This window comes from Cynara cardunculus, assembly GCF_001531365.2.
Source record: "Cynara cardunculus var. scolymus isolate 2C chromosome LG 12, CcrdV1, whole genome shotgun sequence".
Classification (NCBI taxonomy): Eukaryota; Viridiplantae; Streptophyta; class Magnoliopsida; order Asterales; family Asteraceae; genus Cynara; species Cynara cardunculus.
The window spans coordinates 10,864,516-10,875,691 of NC_037539.1; the positions used below are offsets into that span (position 1 = coordinate 10,864,516).

Below are 11,176 nucleotides of genomic sequence, written 5' to 3' on the forward strand. Positions count from 1 at the left end.
TAGCTGAACCAATACAATTTAAGTAAACAACCAGTTAGTTCGGTTTACGATCATATTCAATCTTTAGGACAAGGAAACGAACCTGGATTACAATGCTTTGGTGTATAACCTTTAGACATATTGTTGATGCAAATTGAGGTATCATTGTGGACATTTATTTTAATATATTTTTAATACACATGACTTTATCACACACCATTGAATATACATGTGTATGCTAAATACATCATTATATACTGTTAAATGCACGTCTATCTACTAATTTTCTCTTTAAATACATCAACATTAGAAGTTCCAATTTTTTTTATTAACCTGGATATCCGACCCGCTATGCGAGCCGACTAATCCCAGGACGACCACCTGCTTTGCAGATAGCCCGGAGTCACCGCATTTGAACTTCCGTGGCCACAAGGGGATTTTTATTTCTCATTGGATTTGAACACGGGACCTCCTGTTACTTTTGACCTTTGGAGCCAAGCTCAAACCAATCAGACACCACCCTTGTTAAAAGTTCCATTTTTAATGCATAACTTATTTTTTGACACAATTTTAATGCACATATTTCAAAATTTTGGAAATGACAAAATCAAAACGTTTGTACAAAAATAATGATTGAATGAGGTATACAAATCTTTTTTAATAATTGGGCAAAATCAATTAATCCTACTATTTTAGGTAAAATTAAATCTAATAATACCTCTATTTTGATTTTCTTTTGTTTATCATAGGACCTAGGGTGTATGTCTTTCAATTTTAGGCCAATTTTTAACCGGTTCTACCCAATAATTTAACCGTACTTAGTTTGTGTGTTAAAGATAATATAAATCAGTTATGATTTTTCTAAATTGAAATAACTGATTTGGTTACTTAAACCGGTTAATCCAACTCATGTACAGTCTTTGTTTTTACACTAAATTAACGTTTTAAGTAAATTAAATATTTTGTCTATGTGGTTTATTGAATATTATAGTCGAAGGCTTTACAATTCATTTATTACACTGACATCCTTTGTAATTCATTACTAATTATATTGTTACTGTTAACTTTGTTAAAAAGTTCTGTAAAAGAAATGACACGTTAGTAATTTGACCCATTATCAGAAGCATTCAATTGGGTTTTATTACATGTACCCTTTTCTTTTTCTTTTAAAACATGTCTTCTCTTTGTCTATTTCACTTTGCGTCAAAGTGAATCTTAATAACCACAAGGTTGGTGTCTGATTGATTTGAACTTGAACTCCAAATGTCAAAAGTGTCTGGAGAGCCTATGTTTAAATCCAATGAAAAATAAAAATTCTCTTATGGCCACGAAGGTTTAAATGCAGTGACTCCAAGCTAGCGGTAAAGCAGGTGGTCATCTTGAAATTAATCGGCTCGGATTTTTTTTCAAATGGTGGCACCATTTGACTATAAGAAAAAACTATAAAGAAAAAAGTCACCGTTTGACTATAAGAAACAAATATACGAATTTTTTTTCAAATGGCAGTACCATTTGACTAAGAAAATGACACTAACAAGATTCAAACTTGGGTTGGGGATGGAATAAAAGCCTTACAAACCAACTTTATTAAATAAAACTTATTTTCATTGTAGTTTCAAAATAATATGGTGGCACATAACAGATTAATACGGTTGCACCTTTCACGTACTTAAATTTTTTTACCCTTCGACGAAGGAACAATACGGCGGCACATGCCACCGTATACACCACTGTAGATCCGTCACTGTTTGCATGAAACTGCTAACAGTTACATATATTAATTGATAACTTAACAATCATATTGAATCTATTATCAAAATTCAGAAGATATAGGGTCGGTCGGGTTGCTTGAGATATTCCAAGTTGGGTTGGCCGAGTTAGTCGGCTTTTTGAGCACCCTTACGTATAATTTGTATCTTGATAGGTCTGAAAGTGTTGATCCGATCAATGTCATACAATACTGAACTAACAATCATACAACCACGTTTGAAAATTTGGGTGTTACATATCACGTTGCGATTTTGTGACTGGATAGGTAGAGATGCAAAAAAGAACAAATCCCGAAACATTGGTTCAATTATATACGCTCCTCAAAATTGTAACCAAACCTTAAATGTACAAAATGATCTGACTAACATTTTCTTGTTTCATAAATTAATTTTAAATTATTGTAAATATTTGAGTCTACTTTGAATAGATTTTAAACAGTTCGATATAAAATGGATCTGACTGGATCTAATTCGAGTCTACTTTGACCAACTTTTAAAACATGGGTTTGATTGGGCCTAGTGGGGATCCAACCAATCGTTCCCTTTGCGCTTTTTTAGTTTTAACAAGTTCTTTTTGAAGTATATAATATTTATATATGACAAATAGGACAAATAAATTTACACGCCCTCCTCATCTTTGGTGAGGTTTGAACCTCTGACCTGCTAGGAAGCCAAATACTCACATACCGCTAGGCCAAAGACCATTTGTTTAGTTTTAATAAGTTATTTGAGGGATTTTGTTAATGCATCTTTATTTTAATAATATTAATCAATATGTTTTGGGGTAATTAATTTATAAAAAGCTAGCATACATTTAATCTTCAACAATGTCTCATATAATTTTTATTAATGATAAAAAAACAAATTTAATTTGATTTATGGACCTGAAAAAAGTGTCCTAAAAAAGTGTAAAAAAGTGTCGTACGACTTTTAGGTCGTGAAAAGAGTCTTTCATAATGGCGAAGGACCTTCATATTTTCTTAAGAGGTGTTTTCTGAACTTATTTTTTAACACAATTTTCCTGTTCTGGGGGATTTTGTCTACAAGCAATCGTATATCTTTGCCCACAAAATTCTCAGATGTTTTTTTTTTTTTGAAAGATTTGTCTTTGACAAGAGTTTTTTCAGCTGTTTGGATTGCTGAAGCTTATACTACATTTTCTTCCTTATCAGTGTATCAAAATAAAGAACTCTGGTAGGATGGAATCAGATGAATATGTTTTTTCATCCTCATTACTATCATTTTCTTCCTTGTTTTTTCACTAACGGATTTCTGTTGTTGGTCTATTCCATCTGTGGTTTTTCTACATATTTGGGTTTTAATATAAACCATGATAATGTCTTCTAACTCTGACTTTTTATTTTGTGTTAGATGCATGTTTGGTTTATAAATCATCGTATTTGTGTGTTGTGAGTAGGCATGGGATGGGGCGGGGACCTCAATCCCCATCCCTTCCTCGATCCCTCATCTCCATCCTCGTCTCTGTCAATGAATATGATCACATCCCCATCCCCATCCTCATCCCAACGGGGATCCCCAATGGGGGAAACGGGTATCTTTTTCTTGTTTATGTAAGTTATTTTAAATCAAATAATTGAGACACCATACATGTTTAAATCTCACATATTTTCAATAAACTTAAAATTGAAATGAATTTAATCTAATACAAAAAAATATAATAATTAATAACCACAAACCAGAAGAATTCAATTTAATACAAAAAAAAAAAAAAACTTAACGTCACACGTACCAAAATATATCGCGTAATATCCAAAACCATATCAAGTAATATTTCAAACATATTGAGTAATTGTATTTTTACTTGACATCTAAAATATTATATACTAACATCCAATAATAACAATTTTAGATTTTAAACTTAGTTAGGAAACAAGACATTATGAATGACCTATTTAATTGAAATAAATGATATATATTTAATCTTTAAATAAATATATATAACGGGTACAGGACAGGGCGGGGCCGCGAGGCGGGGAGTGCGATACCCTTCCTCGTCCCTATCCCCTGTTTGAGATAAACAGGGGTCCTCGTCCTCGTCCCCGTCTCCATCCATGGTTTAGCGGGGAATCCCCATCCCCGTTCGGGGTGGGTGGACTGGGTTCCTCGACAGGTCGGGGCCGATTCCCATGCCTAGTTGTGAGAACTTAGCTTACACCAAGAACACCTTTGTGTATTCAAACTAGAGATTTATCGGATTACTAACTTTTATTCCTCGTTTGACTTCAATTAAACTTTCTAATTTGGGATTTAGTTAGCTTTGGTGTCGTTTAATAAACATTTACCTTTATAAACGCTTACTGCTTCAATTACCTTATCGTGTGAATATAACAAGGACCGAAAATCTTACCCATTAAGGGGGAAGGCAAGGATCAAAAGAGTATTACTCAGTAAATAAGGATGATGACTCTTACCCGAAAAGTGTTTACCAGGTTGGTTATAAACGTTTGCAATTAATCCACTTTATATTACTCCATAAAGTAAGTGAGAATGATGACTCTTACTGGTAAGCGGTTACAACAATTTGCTTCTTGCGGTTCTTGACTCCAAATAAATATAATAACTATAAAATTGACATTAAATATCAACGATATCAATCAAAAATAGACTTCAATTAGAACGTTTCAGTTTTATAGACATTCACGATCAACTATTTCTCTTATTGGATGGCAAAAGATAACTCGGACATCTATCTATCTAAAAAGACTAAACCCACAATCTAACGGTTGTAAATACTCGATTATTGAAAAGAAGACGAGAAACGTCAAAACCTTCACAATGTGAACCCAACTAGTTTTTGGACAATGTTTAGGTCTAATGTTTGTTTTTTAACTATGGTTAATGTTATAGAATGGAAATTGAAAATATTAAGATAACCGCGAGGACTAATATAAACCATTGAACAATGTAAATGACTACTAATAAACAAGTTTGTTTTTAACAAAAAAAAAAAAAAGTGAATATTTAAATAAAAGGACGATTTAGGGCTTTATAATTCACTAATAGAAAGCTGGGCATCAACGATGGACAAATCTGTATCAAACTAAAACGACGCCTACCACCAAAACCATCTTCACACTTGATCGAAGAAACAAAAATAACTTAAGGGCCGTTTACCAAACACTTAACCGATAAGTACTTATCGGTAAAATTCAATACTATTATTTATTTACTAAGTAAGATTTTAGTCAACAAAAACGGCTTTTTATGCGACAATTTACTCGGTAAGAGCTAACTGTGGTAAGAGTCATTGTCCTCACTTACCGGGTAAGACTCTCAGTCCTTGCCTCGTTCTTACCGGGTAAGATTTTTGGTTCTTATCATATTCATCCGGTAAGGTAATATAACTTGGTAAGCGCTTACCTAAGTAAACATTTGGTAAACGGCCCTTAATATTCAGAACGTGTACACAACATACCACATTCTTAGTCATAAGTCTGTCTTTTAGAGCTTTCAGAGCTGGTTCAAGATTTGTGGACACCCATCTCAACGAAACATTTAAAAACCAATCCGGTGACTACTTGAATCGCTACAAGTTTCTTTAAAAAAAAATGATCGAACTTTACATCATAATAAGAGTCAAATTTTCATCTTTCAGGCCGAACCGTATATGGGAACATATATACCTTTGAATCATGTATATACACCGTACTTTCTTCTTTAAACTACCTTCGTATCCATCTCTATTTCATCATCCTCTTCAGATTCATTCACTTTTGATAATCCAAGAAAGAATATTTTTTTTTTGTAAATTCTGATTTATTTTTTAAATTCGTTAATAATAATAACGTATTTGTAATAATAAGTTTTAATATTAAATTCTATTAAAATTTAAACTTAGTATATAATTAATTAATTACTATTAAAATTAATAATGTTCAAGCTTGAGTCTATCTTAAGTGCATACTAAAACTCGTTAAATTTAACGAGTCAAGCTTTATAACACCAAAATGTTCGATTCAACTTATTCAAAAACTTGATTAAATTTTTTCAAATTGAGGTCGAGCCGAGACATTCTCTTATACGTATGTACGTATGTGTGCAGTAGTGGATATATGTATATATATGTAGTGAACACCTTATTAGTCTTATTTAATTCTTTTTCTCAAAGAAGTTCTATAGCCACAAATGTAACACCCCATAATCACATTTGCATATAACCAAGTATTTCATATATCAAGAAATATTAATTTACACATTAGGTCCCAAATATACGAAATCTACATTATAAAAGTAGCTACCAAATTTTTCCATAAAATTCATATACAAAAATTGTATATACAACAAGTATTTCGAAAACCAAAGATAAGCATGATGTCCTCAACATTCCGTGTAAGCATATAAGACATCTCACAATTTCCCTTTTCCCTTATCATTTGATTGAGTTTGACATGTAATGCACATTTTTAAAACATAAAATGAGGGTTAGACCTCTGAGAAATACTTTTTTATGCAATTATAGGGTGAAAATCACCAAATCATGTTTATAAATGATTATTTGGTATAATAACAAATATACATCATTTTGGCGAGACAAACTCAAGTCCGCGCGACACACTGGTGCGAGAATCTCTACTTCTCGCATCATACAGAGCGAGACCAACCAGAGCCTCTCTGGTCCTTAAGGACCAGAGTCCCTCTGTTCTTACCAACCAGAGCATGACCAACCAAAAGTAAGGCCAACAAGGCCAACCAGAAGCCCTCTAGTCTTACCAACTAAAGCCCTTCTGGCCAACCAGAGCCTCTAGGACAAGAAATGTTAAATACTTGAAATATTCTGAGTTTCAATTACAACCAGGGACCCTCTGGTTAAACATGAAGATCAATCAGAGCTCCTGTGGTTCCTCTACCAAGGATCTGGATATTTTCTAAGCGTTCAAACGAACAATCAAAAGCAAGGTCAAGCCAATCAGAGGCCCTCTAGTCTTAAAACAAGTTCCCATTTTATTACAACAACTTATCACATCAATAAGATGCGACAACTTAAGTCCTCGCATCACACAGATGCGGTAACTCAAGGTCATTGCATTACAAGGATGTGATAACAACAACATATGATCAAAACCATGATTTGACAATTTCATGATTATGTTACCCTTATCCTGATATGCACATCTTCTTAATATGTCACTCTTATACCAGTATACATCTCTCTTTGATATGTCACTCTTATTTCCACACAAGATGTAATCATAATAAAATCGACCAATTTTGTCAATAGTGGCATCAAAACAGTTTCATAACATAAACTCATATAAGGAATTATACAGTTCTATATCCAATTTCCAAATAAGGAAAATTCATACAAATTAAACTCACCACCATGGTAAGAATAACATCCAAAAACAGTTTTATCATCAATCCTATGTAAGAACCGTATGACTCAAATTTCAAATACCAATTAAAGAAAGTTGATGAATTTAAACTCAGCTTGATTCACAAAGAAGCAAATAACAGCAACAAAAATTCAAGAAGAAATCACATAAATCAGCTTCTACTTCTCCCCCTTTTTTGTTCTAATTTTTCTCTCGAACTCAAGAACATACAGAAGCTTTTCTTTCTTTTTCTCCACCAAAATCAATAAGATAAGATAACATATCTTATCACTCCTTTAAACAAAGCATAAGGCGGTGGAGTTTTTAAAACATTTATTCTCACACCCTCCCATGAGAAAACACAAATATCCTGTATAATATAATATAAACAATAAGGCGGTGGAGATTAATTTAAACATTTAAGCACATACACAAATTAAACTCCTCAACTTATCATCTCCTTTCAAAAACAATCCCAAACAATATAACCGAATAACCCTGTTATCACAACAAAGGCAAATGTTGTTGAATTAGATGTCAAATGGGTATATTCCTCAATGAGTATATACCTATGAACTTCCGTACTATAGTATATAAGTTTTGAACTATTTTGAAAATAAGGGTTTCGATAAGTTAAAAAAATCTTAAACAAATATTTTAATTATCAAAAAACGATATTAGATAACATTATGTATTAAAAACGACCCTAACTTTTTTAGAAATGCACTAAACACATATTTTTTCCTGAGCAACCGTGGGTTTTCGGGTCAACTGCATTTATGGGTGTAAATGAATCGAGCTTTTAATGAGTTAGGGGTCGCTTACCAAACATTTACCCGGTAAGCATCTAGCGGTAACATTCAACACTATCATTTACTTACATAGTAAGATTTTAGTCAACAAAAAACGGCTTTCTATGCAACAAATTACCCGGTAAGAGCCGACCGTGGTAAGAGTCATTGCCCTCACTTACCGGGTAAAACTCTAGGTCCTTGTCTCGCTCTTACCGGGTTAGATTCATGGTCCTTTCCATATTCATCCGATAAGATAATGTTACTTGGTAAACACTTATTCAAGTAAGCATTTGGTAAACGGCCCCTTACTCGAGCTCAAGCTTAATAGTTTTCGAGCTCGAGTCAATCTCGAACACAAAATAGAACTTGTTTAACTTAACGAGTCGAGCTTCATAAAACCAATGCTCGACTCGGCTCGTTCGAAAGCTCGATTAAATTTTTCGAGTCTAATCAAGTCGAGCAATTCAAACATATACTTTTTTTAAGTCAAACATGCTCATATGTACATAAATAATTCAATGGAAACATAAAAATTTATCAACCACGAGCCAATAACGAGTTAATCGATCGTGAGTACGAGGCCTGTAAACAAGCATCAAGCTCGAGCTTGATAACTTAAAAAATATTCGAGCTCGAGCCCAGTACAATTTTTTCAAGCCAAGCTCGAATAACCTACCACTCGACTTAGCTCGGCTCATTTACACCCCCTACGGGAACCAAATAATCCCCGGGACAACCATGAAATGAACAACCTGAGTCATCGTAGTGTCTGAATTCGAACCTAGAGTAGATGAAATTTTTCATTACAATCTCCTGAAGGCCTAAGGCTTAACTAGTACGTCATAACTCAAGTAGTTACTAAGCGTATAATCTATTGTGTCATTTACGAAATTAAGTAAAATTTAATTTTTATGTTGCATAAACTTTGTTGAAATTATTATATTTGCAATTTTGATAACTAAATATATTGAATAAAAATTAAAAATTAATAATATAATTAATAATTATTGTAAATAATTAATAGCTGAGAATTCCACAATGCCCTGTCTTCGTTCCGTGTCTGCTTCGTTCGTCGCTTTTTTTGCGAACAAAGTAGAGGAAATGTGCATGCAAAGTGATTATAAATAAAAGAATTCATTCAGTATGAAACTAGAGGATCAAAGTAGAGCTCATTACTTGAGTAATCAGGTAACATAACGATCAAACTCAACCTAAATATGTGTTTAAAACTTGGATGATGTGTGTGAAATTTATTTTAGATTCTGGTTCTTGTTTTTGGGTTTGATTAAGCTTATGTTAAATCTTTGTAGTATGATATGTAGGGGATGATTAAGTCCAATTAGGGATTGAAGGAATCAAATTGATGATGACCATGTTTGGTGTTATTCAATTGTGGTTATAATACTTTGATGAGGTCAAAGATTAAGGAATGAAACCTTTGAAAACATATTTGAGCTTCAAACTTAGGTTGCTCAACAAGTGTTTGATGAAATGTTTGATAGATATTTTGTAGTTTTAAAGTTTCTGTCTTGTTATTAATTAATTCATAGAAAATTAACTGTTGGTCCAAATGAGGTCTACGATATACCATTGGAAAGCTTAGAATGTCCTCTAAAACTGTTATGAAGAGTGCAAGTCCTAACTATGATTTTAAATGTGTCAAAATACTGAGTTTTTGGATCAGCTCACAGTGTGCATAAGTACCTGCACCCTGGTTTCGTAAAGGTTGTACCGATCTACTCGTAACTCCGATTTAAATTATTCTAGTTTCTGTAGAATCCTAAAATTTCAATATACAACTTGTATGCAGTATCTAAAACCTAACTTGGCTTCTAAATGTGAGAAAAATATTGGAACGTAAGGTGTTAGCAAGCTGCCTTATTTCTATTTTTTTTAGGTCCAAATGGTGATTGTTTGTCAATTTTTGTTTAGGATCTTAGCAATTATGTTGGGCGTTGATTTAGTGTTTACTAAATGATTTTGTAGGTGATCAAAAGTAAGGAAAGGACTAATTAAGGTACATATATCCAATTCCTTTGACTCGAGAATAACGGTTGCACCGGGAAATCCCATCCATCTTGATAGACGTGACTCTGAACTTTACAGTTTCGAGTACTTTTATAGGAAACATTTCTTTCTTTTCAAACTTGAGTTTATGTTAATCATTTGAATATGTTTCATGATTCGAACACATTGTTGAAATAGTTTGACCTTTTGATTATTGACTTCATGTTTTACGAAAGTTGTATGATTTCAAAATGAATTGATTTTTTGAAGATACGATCCATTTTCAGTTAATTTAAATATTTTGAATGTATCTGTTTTTTGTTGTTTATATTATTATGAAATGTGGTTTTATGATATATTGAAACATGGATTCTTTTTAGAGACACAAGTTTTCATGATTTTGAATTAGACTCAACAATTGGGTCACGGGTGTTGAAATGCCTTTCCGTGGTGGCTATTAATGACCATGGCGTTCTCGTAAAGGCTAAGGCCAAGCCAAATAGGGGACGTAGGATGCATCCAAGAGCCTAATATCAGAAAATGTCTGGTTACCTGATAGAGCCGAATACTATAACTGAACTGGTTACTAGGGAATGGGTGGTGATGTGCCCAACGTTGACATTCCAAGTTTGATTGGACTGATCATCTTATAAGACAACGTATTATTACAATACGGGTGACTTATTGGTTTTTAAAAATGATTTCTACATTCTTTATTCATGTTCAAAATAGTTCGGCTAGGATTGTTTAACGCTAACTTTTATTTGAACTTATATCATGTTCACACCATTATACACATTATCCATCTATTGAGCAATTTTGCTCAGCGGAGGCGTTTTCTGTTTCCTCGGCAGGTTCAGGTTCCACTCCAGGGACGAGTTGAGCGATCAAGATATCTCTAGAAGTAAAAATGACCTAAGATCAACTTTTGTATGTCGGGTTTGTATAATCTTTTGGTTTATCTTGTTTTTAGTTTATTCATTTCAGAATGCTTGCTGAATAAATCTTTTTATAATACGTAATTATCTAAAATATTATTATTATATTGAATTTAATATGTAGTTTGGTAATATAAAATATAAGGATAGGAGTGTAATTAAGCTTTCCTTTTTTAAGTTTGAAGTTAATTTATTTGATGGATTTTGTTAATGCATCTTGATTTTAATAGTATTAATTATAAGGCTAATTAATTTATAAAAAGCTAGCATGCATTTATGCTTCAACAATGTCTCATATAATTCTTATTAATGATCAAAAACAAATTAATTTTGAAGAGAATGAATCTCAAAAATGT

At 32.8% G+C, this 11,176-nt stretch overlaps 1 long non-coding RNA gene across 1 annotated transcript; it reads left to right on the forward strand.

Moving 5' to 3' along the window:
* Positions 1-9,021: 9,021 nt before the first annotated feature.
* On the forward strand, positions 9,022-10,821 carry LOC112522465. The gene is made up of 3 exons (XR_003070186.1): positions 9,022-9,063; positions 9,862-9,892; positions 10,737-10,821. It is a non-coding gene; the product is annotated as an uncharacterized LOC112522465 (long non-coding RNA).
* The last annotated feature ends 355 nt before the right edge of the window (positions 10,822-11,176 follow it).